Below are 14,001 nucleotides of genomic sequence, written 5' to 3'. Positions count from 1 at the left end.
CTGCTTGCCACAGGACGGCTTACAGCTTAGAACTTCAAAGGAGCCCTTGCTGCCCCCCTCAGCGCTCCGTCTCTTCCCAGCCTGATATCAATTTGCATGATTATGGGCAAGTTCCAGTCTCCGCAAAATTTGTTGGCGACATTATTCTGTCCTTTATTTTTCTCCTGAAGGCTTTTAAACATCTGCGAGGACACACTGAACTGCAGCCGATCCCATTTTGGTTACAAAGACTTTGGGTCTTTGGGAACGAAGAGGGTTGCGTGATGGGAGCACCAGCCTTTTGGAGGTTGGCAGCCATGTTCTGGCATGCGCAGCGCCACATTCCGAAATAGACACAGGCAGGACAAGGGGGAGGAGACAGAGCAACGCGGACAAGGAAATGGTTAATAGTTTGGATTATGGATATGCATCATGTACTACTGAAGAGATGTGGTCGCTCAGTGGTTAGAACGCAGCACTGCAGGCTAATTCTGCTGCCTGTCGGCTGCCAGCAGTCTGGTTCTGACCAGCTGAAGGGTGACTCAGCTTTCCGTCCTTCCAAGATCGGTAAAATGAGGACCCAGATTGTTGGGGGCAATAGGCTGACTCTGTAAACCGCTTAGAGAGAGCTGTAAAGCCCCGTGAAGCGGTATATAAGTCAAAGGGCTACGGCTATTGCTATTTCTAGCAGTGCCAAGCAGATACTTTCTGCGTTTCAGAGGAAAGACAGGAAATTCTTAGCATCTTTTGGCCTGGGAGGATCTAAAGGAGCTTTTGTGATAAGGTGACATCACTGGAAGATCAAAGGCATTTTGTCATCCTTCCTTATGGTTAGCCAAGTCTGGGATCAGATTTTAGATGCAAAATAAGTCTGCTGCCTAGCAGAGCTTAAACTTTCCTGGTTGCTACCAAATTTTGGTGTTGTGATCCTGGAGGTATGTTGAATAGAAGTCTCTGATGCATACAGTCAGGGTATTTCACGTACCTACATACATATTCACATACATATGTATTACATATTTTACAGCAGTATTTAGTATTTATTTCTCGGATTCCATTCTGATTTAATATCACCATCTGGCAAATACGTATTCTATGGAGAATCTCAATCATCCAGATCATGGTTGTCATGAAGATGCCTTTTTTTCCCAAGAGGCAACTGGATTTCCTTGTTTTTTTCCTTGAAGATGTTTCACTTCTCACTCAAGAAGCTTCTTCAGTTCTGAGAAGTGAAACGTCTTCAAAGAAAAACAAAGAAAGTCCAGTTGCCTCTTGGAAAAAGCACCTTTTTGGGACATCTGGCGAACACATTAAACTTCATTTCTCTTGATTCTTCCTGGGATACAAACCTTCCTTGCAATAATCTTGAGAGTTAATAAGTGAAAGAGAAGCTCTTCTGTCCTGGTAGGAAGAATGCAGAGGGAAAGAAATACCACCTGTGATTGGTTTCCTCAGCATTTTGTCCTAAACTTAACAGAACTGAGACCTCCCATCTCAACCCATCTTTGGTCAAGGGCACCATTATGCCTGGTTCAACAGGCATTTTAATGACTTAGTGAGGTATTTTCTTCATGGTTATAGAGCCTTGGTAGTACAGTGGTCTAAAGCACCCTGTTATTAAGACCAGCTGTCTGCAATTACTGCAGGTTCGAATCTCCCCAGGCTCAAGGTTGACTCAGCCTTCCATCCTTTCTAAGGTAGGTAAATTGAGGACCCAGTTGTGGGGGCAATAAGCTGACTTTGTATAAATATACAAAAGGATGAAGGCTATTGCTTAGCACATTGTAAGCCGCCCTGAGTCTCCGGAGAAGGGCGGCATTATAAATCAATTTTTTTAAAAAAATAAATAAAAAATAAATAAATAAATAATGGTTCAGTCTTTGTACCTTATTCACATCTTTGTATAGTTTGATGGTTCCTCTACAGCTTCCAGGGATGGCAAAGTGTGTTTATGACTCATAGACCCACAATTGTGCTGAATGGAATGACATTGGGAAGAATAAGGAACTCTTAGCAATTAAAGTTAGACTTGGTGATATTTTCTAAAGTGGCCAATGCAATTTTTAATTCCCTCAAATGGCCTAGAAGTTAAATCAGAGCCAATTGGCTAGTTATTGCTCTTCTCCCATTTTAATTTGAACACACAATTTCAGTTTTAGCTCAGTCACACACACACACACAAGTCATTTGGTAAAAGAGTACTTCAGAATTGGAAGGGAAATGGCGCCATATGCTTATCAACTAAGGTGTTTTTGCTCTCATGTGAACACATCCAGTCCCAAAATAGGCAACCAAATTCACTGTATTTTTGGAAGACCCAGTCCCCGTCTTTAGAACTGGGACCACACCTCAGCCCACTCAAACACCGTTTCCACAGCTCTATAAACACTCACCAGATCGGCCGGTTTAACTATCTTTCAGAGTTTGCACACGACCATCCTAGAATTTCTCTTCTGCTAGCCCACATTCTTCTCTAACTAGGGAGATCAACATTGAACGAGAGGTTTTCCAGCTGCAGGGCCTCCATCTCTAGTTCATTGGCAGGCCAGTCCTCTAAGAATTCCCGGTGCTACAGATAATTACAGAGCTCCATGAATCAAATAGGCTTGTATTTCACAAACTGACGTTTCAGCCTGGACTTCCATAGACAACAGTTCTCAATTGGAAACCAATTTGTTATTCCCATTCTTAGAGGTACTTGCAAAATGAATCTGTGTTACCGTGTTTTCCCCAAAATAAGACCCAACCAGGAAAATAAGCCCTACATGATTTTTCAGGATGCTTGTAATATAAGCCCTACACCAAAAATAAGTCCCAATTAAGATCCTCAACTAGATGGATGCATTTAGTACTGTATTTCCCTGAAAATAAGACCTAACTGAAAAATAAGCCCCAATGTGTCTTTTGGAGCAAAAATTAATATAAGACCCAGATTTATTTTCGGGGAAACACGGTATATTGGCCTCTTCCCATTTCTGTCTGGGTCGATGTTTCACTGCCTTCCTCTTCACCCTGATTCCGCAAATGCACCTTGCATTTTATTGTTCTCTCCTTGTTCCTAATCTGCCACCCAAAGTCTCCCACTGCCCAAGTCTCACCACGTCTTTGCCAGAGAGCAGCATTCCTGCATTGTTACTCCATCAGGAGTCGCCAGTGGCACACATGTTGAATGGAAGGGTCGGCCTAGAGATGTTATCTATATGTCCACCTCTGATCCCAAGAAACTAGTTTGGCTTAATTAGCTGAAGAGGGATCCTATAATGGAGATCGTCACCAGATGAGTCTCAATTCCCAGAAGTTGGCTTTGTGATATTTTGAACCAAGATCCAGAGGATTAGACTCTCTGGAATGATGACTGGATCCTTTCAGAGCAGATTCAGATTGTTGTAATGCCATGTGATCATAGTTTGAATAAGAAAGAGAGGCTAAAGGGTTGTGAAGGCTCAAGGAACATTAAGTGGCCAAGGGCTCAATGATGTGGTGAGGTTGGAATGGGAAAACTTGCCATAGCCAACTCACCACGGCCAACCTGCCACAGGATAGTTCAACAATTCAGTTCAATTACTTAAAATAATTTTAATTTTTGTCATTCACATTTCATTCTGTCCCTCCTTTCTGTATCCTTTCTTTAATGATCCTATTCCACCATTTCTTTGATATTAGAGTAACTCTTGTCCCATGGAGAATTGGCTGGAGCAAGTTGTCCTAGACCCCTGGCAAGTCCATCAATGAAACAGGACTTCTCCTGCGTGCAACTTCTCAGCTAAAGTTCTGCTTCTGAGGAATTCCTTCAAGAATGTTCTAAGGTGGGTCAGGAGAGCCTTGGTTCCTTCCCAAAGCACATGAGGGGTGCTCCATGATCCCTCCAGAACAGACCCACTCCAAGTAGGTCTTTCAGGCCTTGTTCTTCATTGCAGCCTAGAATCCTTGCTCACGAGAAGGCAGAAGTAACCGACAGAGAAAACAGAGCTGCCTCATCCATGTGCCCAACATTCCCAGCTACCTTGACATCGCCCGCTAAATCCGCCATTCTTTGCAAGTATGCATCATTTGCCTGTAACTTTATGTTGAGAGTCTAGTTGGTTGGCTTAATCAAAATGTTGTGTGGATACTTTTAACGTTTTAAAAACCTTTGGTGTTGTGCATTTGATGATTCAGTGTATTCAATGTACAATGTGTCAATGCATTACAAAATAAATATAGGAAATACTTTTAGTTTGAGATGGAGGTTAACCAATCGGCTAGCTTACAGATAATGGCAAAGAGCAAAATCATGGAAACATCCATAAGAATTTGGAATGTGATTTTCCATCTCTTGCCAATCAAGAGAGAAAAAGCTAATTTGGTGTAAAGTCCAACCAACACCTCTGCCAAGAATGGAGAGTAAAGGGCCGTAGTCGAAGGTCCTTCTCCAAAGTGCTGTAAGAACTGGAAGGTTGTTTTTTTTTCAAATGGAGATGTCAAATAATTGTGAAGCTGAGGCAACAGGCTATTCCACTTTTCTCGAGGTCCAATTTAAATAGACTGTGAGGTCAATAAGAGGAACTTACCCTTGCAGGATCCTAAGCATCTGGTAGGGCATTGCATTTCGACCCCCAAAACAAGGCCTGTGTAAGGTTGCTGGGAATCCATGGTTTGGTTTAGCATGATGAGGCGTATTGGATTACGGCAACGATGGATGCACCTCTGGAAGGCCTGAAGGGCCAGGGGTGTAAATGGACCCTGGAGAAGTTCTACCTACGTGGCTGCTAAGGGTCGATTCCAACTTGGTGGCACAGAGTCAACGGGAGGGATGGCCCTTTGCACTCAGAGCGGTCAGCAGGGAAGGGTTTACAACCACCAGGCCAGGTTGCCCGGAAAGATTCTGCTTGCCCAGCAATGATTTTAGACTGAAGCAGGGATGACATCAGAGTAAGATGTCTTGGTCTATGACGAGAAATCTGTCCAACCAAATCAAAGTTCTAAAACTTCTGAAAATCAGAAACATCACCAAGTGAAAACAAAAACACTTCAGAAATAATAATAAATAATGCTAGCTATAAAGTAAGTCAAACCCGGTAGTGAAATTATGCAAAAAGAAAAAAAAAATTGCATCTGCCAAATTCCAGTCTTCAATCCCAGCATGCCACCCTTCTGGGCTTGATGGAATAACGGAGCCTTCAAGGCCCGCCTGAAACCCAGAAGGAAACGAGAAGAGCAGATTTTAACCGGGGTGGGGGAGATTGTGATAAAAAATGTCCATTCCCAAGGCCCCATCAGGCAGCTTTCTTGGGTAGATCATGGGACCTGGAGGGAACTGATCCTGAGGGGTCCTTGGTGCTCTCTGAACTTCAGTAACATCATCAGTGCTAGTGCATCATTGCTAGCACTGATGATGTTCCCTAGCTGGGTCATGAAACGTCTGCAAGAAAACAAGCAAGCTCAGAGAGCGCCAAGGACCCCACAATCCTCCCCCCTCCTCTTCCTCCCTGCAAGCCCCACTCCCTTCTAGCACCAATGAGGTTACCTTGTTTGGTAAGGAAACTTCTGCAAGAAAACAAGCAAGCTCAGAGAGCACCAAGATCCTCCCTCTCCACCCTGAGCTAGAGATCTTCTCCTTTACTGGGATCGATCCCATCTGATCTGATCTGGCAGGCAGATTCATATGGGAGAAGGAGGTCGGACAGGTGACCAAGTGCACAGCCGTTATGACAACTAGCACCTTGAGTAGGAAGACCAGCCAGCAACGGCAAGGTCACCTGAGTAGGCCAAACTACATCATCACCGCCTGGGCTGCTAAGTTTTGTATTGCCAGGACAGTCCATTAACAGGCATAGCTACCGAGAAGGCCTTCAGATCCAGGAGGGGCTGCAGGAGCGCCTGAGAAGTCACCGAACAACCCTCCACCCTCACCCAGAGAAGGTGGCTTGAAATCCCCCCACACAGAACCAGTTTGGGGGCCACCAGCCCCACCCCAGTGATTTGGCTGAGCAGCCCAGGGAGGGGTCCCGTTCTGCAAGCAGGGCGAGCGATACCCCACCCAGCATCCCCAGCTGCCCCTTTGGGTCCCACCGGACACACCAGACCTTGCACCTGGCCATGGGGGGTGTAGCCCCACCTTGACACCAGCAGCCCCCCTCCCCCCACCCCACCCCTCCTGCTCTGAGATCGGGGCTGGAGTCAGACGTGAAATCAGGGAGGGGGCAGGAATTCCCCCCTTCATCCTCCCCTCCCCTTTTTCAGTAAAGCAAGTCAACTTTGCCCTCCCGTCTAAAATAAAAATTGTGGATGAGATTTTGTTAAATTGTTATTACAGGTAGTCCTTGAATTATAACGGTTCATTTAATGACCATTCAAAGTTATGACGGCCCTGAAAAGAGAGACTTATGACTGTTTTTCACACTGACGACCGTTGCAGCCTCCGCAGGGTCAGCTGATGCTTGGCAACTGACCCATATTTATGACGGTCAGAGCGTCCTGGGGTTTTTTTTGAGACATTCTGACAAGCGAAGCCACATTCCCTTAACACAACTGTGTGACTGATTTAACAATGGCAGTGATTCACTTAACAATTGTGACAAGAAAGGTAGTAAAACGGGGCAAAACCCCCTTGACCAGTTTCGCTGAACAACAAAAAATTTGGGCTCAATTGTGCTCCTAAATTGAAGGCTCCCTGCGTCCCAGATAAACCTGGCATCCAGAATCCTTTCGTTTAAAACCGTTCTTAATGGTTGCTTGCAATTTAGCCACTTTACAGCCTGGGTCCCAGCATATTTATTCTTGCCCTTCTGTTGGAAGTGAAAAAAGCAGAAGAAAAGGTTACTCTTTTCATTTTCTCTCCTGCTTCCAGCTTCCCTGGCAGGTTTATTCCCATCACACGTCCGTTTTGTTTGAACCCAACTCTGCCACTCACCTGTGCCACATGCAGGCTCTCCTCCCATCCCATCCCAGTTTCAGCACGGATTTATTTCCTTTCGCCTGGAGGAAGTCAAAACTCTTGTGAGAGGCCAAAGTTTGTCTGGTTGCTAAATTGAACTGTGTGTCTTTATTTTTCTCTCCCCTTCCTTCTCAAGGCTTAAGTTCCAAATGGCTTTATGTGAAGGGAGGGTATTCTTTCTTTCAGTTCTGTTCTTCCGAGGCCAGGCTTCTCGGATAGGGAATCAGATTTCAGCTAATTACCAGGTGTGTATATGGGGTGTGTGTTGGGGGGGTGGGGGGAGAGGAATTTTGGCTGAAGAAAGTTAATAATTCTCAGTATCTAATCCTTTTACATAAGGATCTATATAAGATCACAAGGGGAAAAGTGTTAAAGAAAGACTGATGGGCAAATCCCCATTTATAACAGAGTCAGAAGGGACCTTGGAGGTCATCTAGTCCAACCCCCTGCTCACACAGGAGACCTGTACTAGGGATTCAAACTGCCGACCTTTCTGATCGACAATATCAGTGTTTTAGCCGGTCAGTTTCCTGCAGAGGGGAGAATATCTGCTTTGCTGTGCAGGTCACTGGTCATAAGTGGAGGACTAGCTCCCATTTTGAGGATGGGAACAGCATTTTGGGCTGGAGGAATGAAGAGAAGGAATGGCTGCTTTAAATGCTGTTCAGCCCCTAAATACACAACGGTGCCAATTTCCCCCATTTTGGGGAAGGGATGGGGCCGCCAGCGATGCGAAACCCTGGCCGAAGGTTGCAGCATCGCTGGACACGTGACCTGCGGCTCTCCAGGGCCAAACTGTGTTTTGAGAGACTTGTGATCCCCAAGACACAAAGAGGCTGCCCTTTGCAGAGGGAAGCTCTGAAACACAGGTAGTCCTCAACGTACGGATGTTCGTTAAGCGACCACTCCAACTTACAACAAGGCTGAAAAAAGTAACTTATGAGCTTCGAAGTGTCCCCACAGTTACGAGATCAAAATTCAAGCAAAATTTGACAATCGGTCCATGTTTGCAACAGCTGTGTCATCCCGGGATCATGTGATCACCATTGGTGACCTTCCCAGGTGGCTCCTGACAACCAAGGTCAATGGGGGAAGCCAGATTCGCTTAGCGAATATGAGAATCACTTACCAACTGTGGTAATTTGTTTAACGGCTGTGGCAAAAGAGGTTGTAAAATCAGGCACAATTCACGACCTCCTCGCTTATGCTTAGCAACAGATGTCCTTGTCCAATTGTGGTCATAAATTGAAGACTACCTTTGTGGCTTCATAAAGAGAAGAGCATAAGGTTCTTAAGACCTTATCTGGTCTCACCTGGGCACATCCACAAGGCAGGTCCATGAGAGACCAATGGCAACTTGGAGCGGAAGGTTCCTGATCTCACCTGGGCTTCTGAGCAAGGGGTGTGTGTGGAGGGCAGGTTAAGGCTTTTGCTGCAGGTGCTGACAGAAAATGGTGAAGCTCCCCCTGGTTGGACAAGGCTACCTACACTACCGCTGGGGACCATAAACAGGGTGCAGGACAAAATACACACACCAGCTAGAACATTAGGAAACCCCCCCACAAACTTCATTTATTTTTGCAATACAAAAGGGAAGCCAATTAGAAGAACTTCAAAAATACTGACGTGGCTGCAATTGGGGGAAAACCGGACAGGTAGAGAATACGCGTGGGGCCGTGGGCATTGCCTTTGGGCTGCCAGGGATCGTTCTCTGAGGGGAACGAGTCCCGTCTTCTGATATTTCCTGTAAGCAGGCCTTCCTGGCCCACCACCGGAACGAAGGCTGTCACGGCGACTCTTGAGACTCCTGTGGAAATTAAGAAAGGAAAAGCCACAATGTTGTCGTTGCTGCCGTATCTTCTGAACATTTCTTTCACATTTTTGGTTTTTATTCCAACCTCTAAGCTCGTGTTGTAGAAAACGATTTGTGAAGTCCTTTTAGCTTTTATACAAAAACTGCACTATGTTGCTCTTAGCCCAATTTTCACTGAATTGATAGAATAACTTACTCAACCTAATTAAGTTTTTTTTTTTCACGTGACCCTTTAAGGCAGTGTGTGCCAACCTTGGCAGCTTTAAGGTGGGTGGACTTCAACTCCCAGAATTCCCCAGCTGGCAAGACTTGAAGTCTTGAAGTCCACTCATCTCGAAGTTCCCACGGTTGAGAAATATTGCTTTAAGGATTGTACTTTGCAAGTCTGGTTGCACTTACAAAACGAGAAAGGGAGATTACTGTCTCCCCATAAAGTAATAGTGTTTCTGTGATCCTGGAGGAACTTTTGGGATCTACTGCTGTAACATAGGCGAGACCATGAAAAGCTAAACTTCTTTCTCAAAATGGGGTAGTTTTCGGGTAAGCTTGTGATCCAAAAACACTGGCTCCAGGATGGACACTAAAAATTTCTAGCCGGATTCTGCCCATCCTAGGATACCTAAAAAGGGTTGGGCCTCTGGATCACGCAGTCCAGCGTAAATGCCCAGCCCTCTCAGTAAAGGAGGCCTCTTGCCCACAAAATGAAGGAAAGGAGGAAGCAAAACTACGGTCTTCTCCTGCTCTGGCTCCACGTTCTTCCCACCCAAAGGGACGCTGGACAAAACCCAAGGAATACCGTCCTAGAGCAGGTGGCCTAAGATGCCCTCTGCCAACACAAGAACATTCACCCACACGTGCCTACCTTGGTCCTCACCTCCAATACCTGAAGGCCTTGAGGTTCATGTTTTCTGAGCCTGAAAAAAGCAAGAAAATATTAATCTGTACCAATTTGAAAAAGCATGCCCCGAATTTCAATATCCACTGTCCCAGCGCCATGCCTCTGTCCCATCTCTCTCTCCCCTCCTCCTAGACCCAACTCCAGCCTTACGCCCACGTTCGCTTACAACTGCCCTGTCACTTCAGATTCATCCTCCTGCCAAGCCCCCCACTGTCCCTCCATTCACACAACGCCCAATAGCCCCATATACTTACCAAGGGAGAGCTGGCGGACGCTGGTTTGCAGGAGAAGCCTTCATACTTGCCCGTTATCCTGGATAACCCGGGGAGGCTTATGGCATAGCTAGGGAAAGGTCAATGGCCTGGGTGGGGGGAGCCACCACCAGCGCTGCTGCGGTTATTGTCTCTTCCACCAGTGCTACTGACCTCTGCAAATAAAGAAAGTCTCTCTACACAACCAATCTGATGCAATTAATGCACAATGTCCAGGAAACAACACGGACACAATTGAGGCCTGGGACACACAGAGCACCATCCCTGCCCTACAGTGGAATGAGTCAGACCCTCCAAATGTGGGGAGGAGGGTCATTTACCCACAAAGAGTGAAAGAAAGTGGTTTCTTGCAAGGCTTCAAACTCAACATGGGTTTGTGACACAGTGCGTAGGTGATTAAAATGCGCCAATATAACATTGATTAAAATAACGTCTTCCACGCCCCAAATCAACTGGGGCTCTGCTTGCAAATAAACAGCGAACAATTAAAATGGATGGTCAGTCGAATTGAAGGGCCACAGAAGTATAACTAACTGGGTGGCCCTGTGGCACCAGACCGATTAAATTCCCTTTTTGGGATCAACACGATTACAGGATGACCTGCTGTAGGCAGAAAACCACACACTTCATATTCTGAGCACTTATCAATTTAAGAAGAAACTCAGTCCATGCTCAGTCAACAATCAGTATCATTTATTCTCTCTGCAATACCAGTTTCCTGTTTTGACTGATATTGTAAAATGCCTGCTTATCTTTAAAAAGACACGCCAGGAAATTCAAAGTGAAATTTCCTCTGGGATAATAAACGCATTTATAAAAATGGTACAGGGATATACAGCATTGCTTAAGAGAAACAAGAAACTATTCCAAAGATATACTTGGAAGAATTGAGAAAACTATAAACATCTGAGATAGAGCTACACTAATTGGGGGATTTATAAAGGTTGATAAAGTTATCTCATAGCCTAAGATATACAAATATGATTAAGAATAGTATTTATGCATTTACTTCATATAATTTATCCAAACCATAATTGGCTTGAGCCTTATTACAGACCTTAATATTATAGATCCTTGGCCTTTGATCTCATAGTCACCCTTGATTTAACGTCTCCTGTTCTAGCAAACGTCCAGAGAAAACTTTGTTACTGGGAAGATATTTCAATATATTTTTGAATTGAGTGCATTCCAATCTTTGTGAAGATTTAGAAACTGACCAACTTGATCATCTGATCAATTATTTGAAGGCAGTTTCACATGGAAAAAGTAAGCACCACTCCTACATTTATCTCTACCCCAAAGACCTAAAATTGGAATTGGGTGTAGTAGATCGGGGGAATGAAATGAAATGGAAAAGAAGAAGAAAATAATAAAAAAAAAAGATTAAAACCATTGTTAGACAGAGCTGGGAGGAACCTCTTTAATTGAAACCTCAGATATTTAGTGTAGGTTGCTCTTTATTGTTGAAGTGTGTGATATCACCAAGCCTAGACTGAAAGAGTTCTCTGGGGCCTTCAGAAAGAACTGGACAGAATAACAGAGTTGGAAGGAACCTTGGAGGTCATCTAGTCCAACCCCCCTCTGCCCAAGCAGGAGATCCTACACCATTTCTGACAGATGGCAGTCCAGTTTCTTCTTGAAAGCTTTCAGTGGTGAAGCTCCCACAACTTCTGAAGGCAACTTCTGTTCCATTGGTTGATTGTTCTGTCAGAAAATTCCTCCTTATTTCTAGGTTGAATCTCTCCTTGATAAGTTTCCATCCATAAGAAGATGATAGATGTCGATGAATTTGGAAAAGGATTTTAAAAGATTACCAAACAATTGGACATAAATCATTCCACAGTCCAAAAGATCATCTACAAGTGGAGATCTCAAACAACTTGCCAGCTCACTCAGGGCAGGTTGCCCCAACGAGTCCAGCCCGAGACCAGAACACATTGACTTTGTTGGAAGCCCTCTGGGAAGGTCAGAAAGGGGACCCAGAACTCTGCAATCATCATAAATATATGCTGGTCGCCAGCATGATCTCATGGCCATGTGGGAACTGCAGTGGCGCAATAGCAATGGCAGACTTATCTACCGCTTCACAGTGCTCCTCAGCCTTCTCTAGGCAGTTTACAGAGTCAGCATCTTGCCTCATTTTACCCACCTCGGAAGGATGGGAGGCTGAGTCAACCTTAAGCTGGTGAGATTCAAACTGCCAAGTTGCAGTCAGCCGGCAGTCAGCAGAAGCCTACTACTTTTTCACACGTAAGTGTGAAAAACGGTCACAAGTCACTTTTCCCAGCACCATCGTAACTTTGAAAGGTCATTAAACGAATGACCATTGTTGTTGAGGATTTTTCCTATCACTTCACCTGGTCTGAAGTGCTTCAGTTAATGCAGCCTAAAACCACAGGAAGATTTAAATAAAATAAAATAAAATAAAATAAAATTAGCGGCCTCCCACTATAGGTTAACATTTAGCTTTACATCAAGGTTAGATTTCTCGCCCACACGGGGCTATATTTGTATCTTTGTCTTTTTAGAATCGATGTGAAAGTCTGTATTAAATTCTTTGTAGCCTCGGAGTGAGAGGCTGGTCCCTTTTCCCAGGCCCTGAAGGAGCTTCCAGAGGAGAAACTGTTTTTGCCAATCACGTCTGTTTCTCCTTGAACAGAACTGGCAGCGACGTCCCCTCTTTTGGCAGCAGTCAGAAAACAAGTTATCTAACGACCGAGCATGGGGTTTTCTTGTTCCTGTTCTTGGCTTTTCTTTTGTTTTAATCAAACCTCAAAAGCATTTCGTTTGCTTTTTGCATTGCAAATGGAAGTCGTCGTCTGGGGGAAATTCATGGCGAGGAGTAGCTCAATTATTTACTAAACAAGCCGAAGTATATAATATAAAGTTCACCAGAGAAAAACAACTTTGCTGACCAAACTGACCACCAAGCAGTCTTAATAAACGTAGAATGTTTCAACTTAAACGTCTGGATCAACACAGCAATCCTTTTGGGATCCATTTTGGCAGAAAATGGTGTTCATTGCAAAGTTCATTTCCGAACCTTTCCTGAATCTGGGACAAGCCCAGCTAAAGGCCGAGAAGATGATTCCGTGAACTTCTGGGACCCCCTTTGAATGCTCCTCCACGGAGGACGGCTGCTCTCTGCCTCCCTCCCGTCGCCCCTACAAAAGGCCTTTGTGTCCGGTTCACAGAAGAGGCTCCGAGCAATGAAATTTCTAATAAGCTTCTGCCCTTCATTCGTGATCAGGCAGCATTTTGCCAAGAACAAAAGGCCCTGCAAAGTTTATCTGTCCTGCAAGGAACTCGGCTCCTAAAGAGAAGAGGAGCGTTGCCTTGGGGGCTCCAAGACGGCTGATTTGGAGAGGCCTCTGTTGCCTTATTTGCATCCCATCATAGTACAGGTAGTTCTCAACTTACAACAGCTCATTTAGTGACTGTTCAAAGTTACAATGGCATTGAAAAAGGTGTCCCTTGACCATTTTTCACACTTATGACCGTTGCAACCTCCCCATGGTCACGTGGTCAAAATTCAGCTGTTGAGCAATTGGCTCGTATTTATGACGGTTTGCAGTGTCCCTGGGATCACGTGATTCCCTTTTGTGACCTTCTGGCAAGTAAAGTCAATGGGGAAGCTAGAGTCACTTAATAATCGTGCGACTAACTTAACGACTGAGGTGATTCAGTTAACAACTGTGGCAAGGAAGGTCATAAAATGGAACAAAATTCACTTAACAGCTGTCTCACTTAGCAACGGAAATTTTGGGCTCAGTTGTGGTTGCAACTTGTGGACTACGCCTACCTTCAGCCTTTGGACATGAAAGAAGATGCAGCTGGATAGAAAAATAGAACATTTCGGGGAGGCAACAAATGATGTGCAGGCAAGGCCTTCCTTCACCGTGTTTGTCCCACCCCCCACATCCAGGCCCAGAGCCCATTGTTCTGCCACTGCCACCTGCAGCCTTAAGGAAGAGGGGAAAGGGGGGGGGGAGGAAGGATTGCGCCCCCCCCCAGGAGAGAAGTGACAGGGATAACTTCTCCGTTGTCTCTCCGCACAAGAGACGGGAAGCGAAGGAGCGTCTTCTCTGAAAGTTCTGAAATGGTGGGAGAAACCGAAAAGGAA

The 14,001-nt window shown here is 45.1% G+C and overlaps 1 protein-coding gene and 1 long non-coding RNA gene across 3 annotated transcripts in view; one reads left to right on the top strand and one right to left on the bottom strand.

Moving 5' to 3' along the window:
- ASPNAT (aspartate N-acetyltransferase) overlaps positions 1 to 14,001 on the bottom strand; it is a 45,444-nt gene that overhangs the window by 10,801 nt on the left and 20,642 nt on the right. The window lies entirely within an intron of this gene.
- LOC132710436 (uncharacterized) lies at positions 3,648 to 4,189 on the top strand. Its single transcript, XR_009621128.2, has 2 exons — positions 3,648 to 3,785; positions 3,897 to 4,189. It is a non-coding gene; the product is annotated as an uncharacterized LOC132710436 (long non-coding RNA).

This window comes from Pantherophis guttatus, chromosome 5 (assembly GCF_059756535.1).
Source record: "Pantherophis guttatus breed Tessera chromosome 5, ASM5975653v1, whole genome shotgun sequence".
Taxonomy (NCBI): domain Eukaryota; kingdom Metazoa; phylum Chordata; class Lepidosauria; order Squamata; family Colubridae; genus Pantherophis; species Pantherophis guttatus.
Note: the sequence above shows the minus strand (reverse complement) of the source record. Positions and strands in the feature narration are given on the sequence as shown.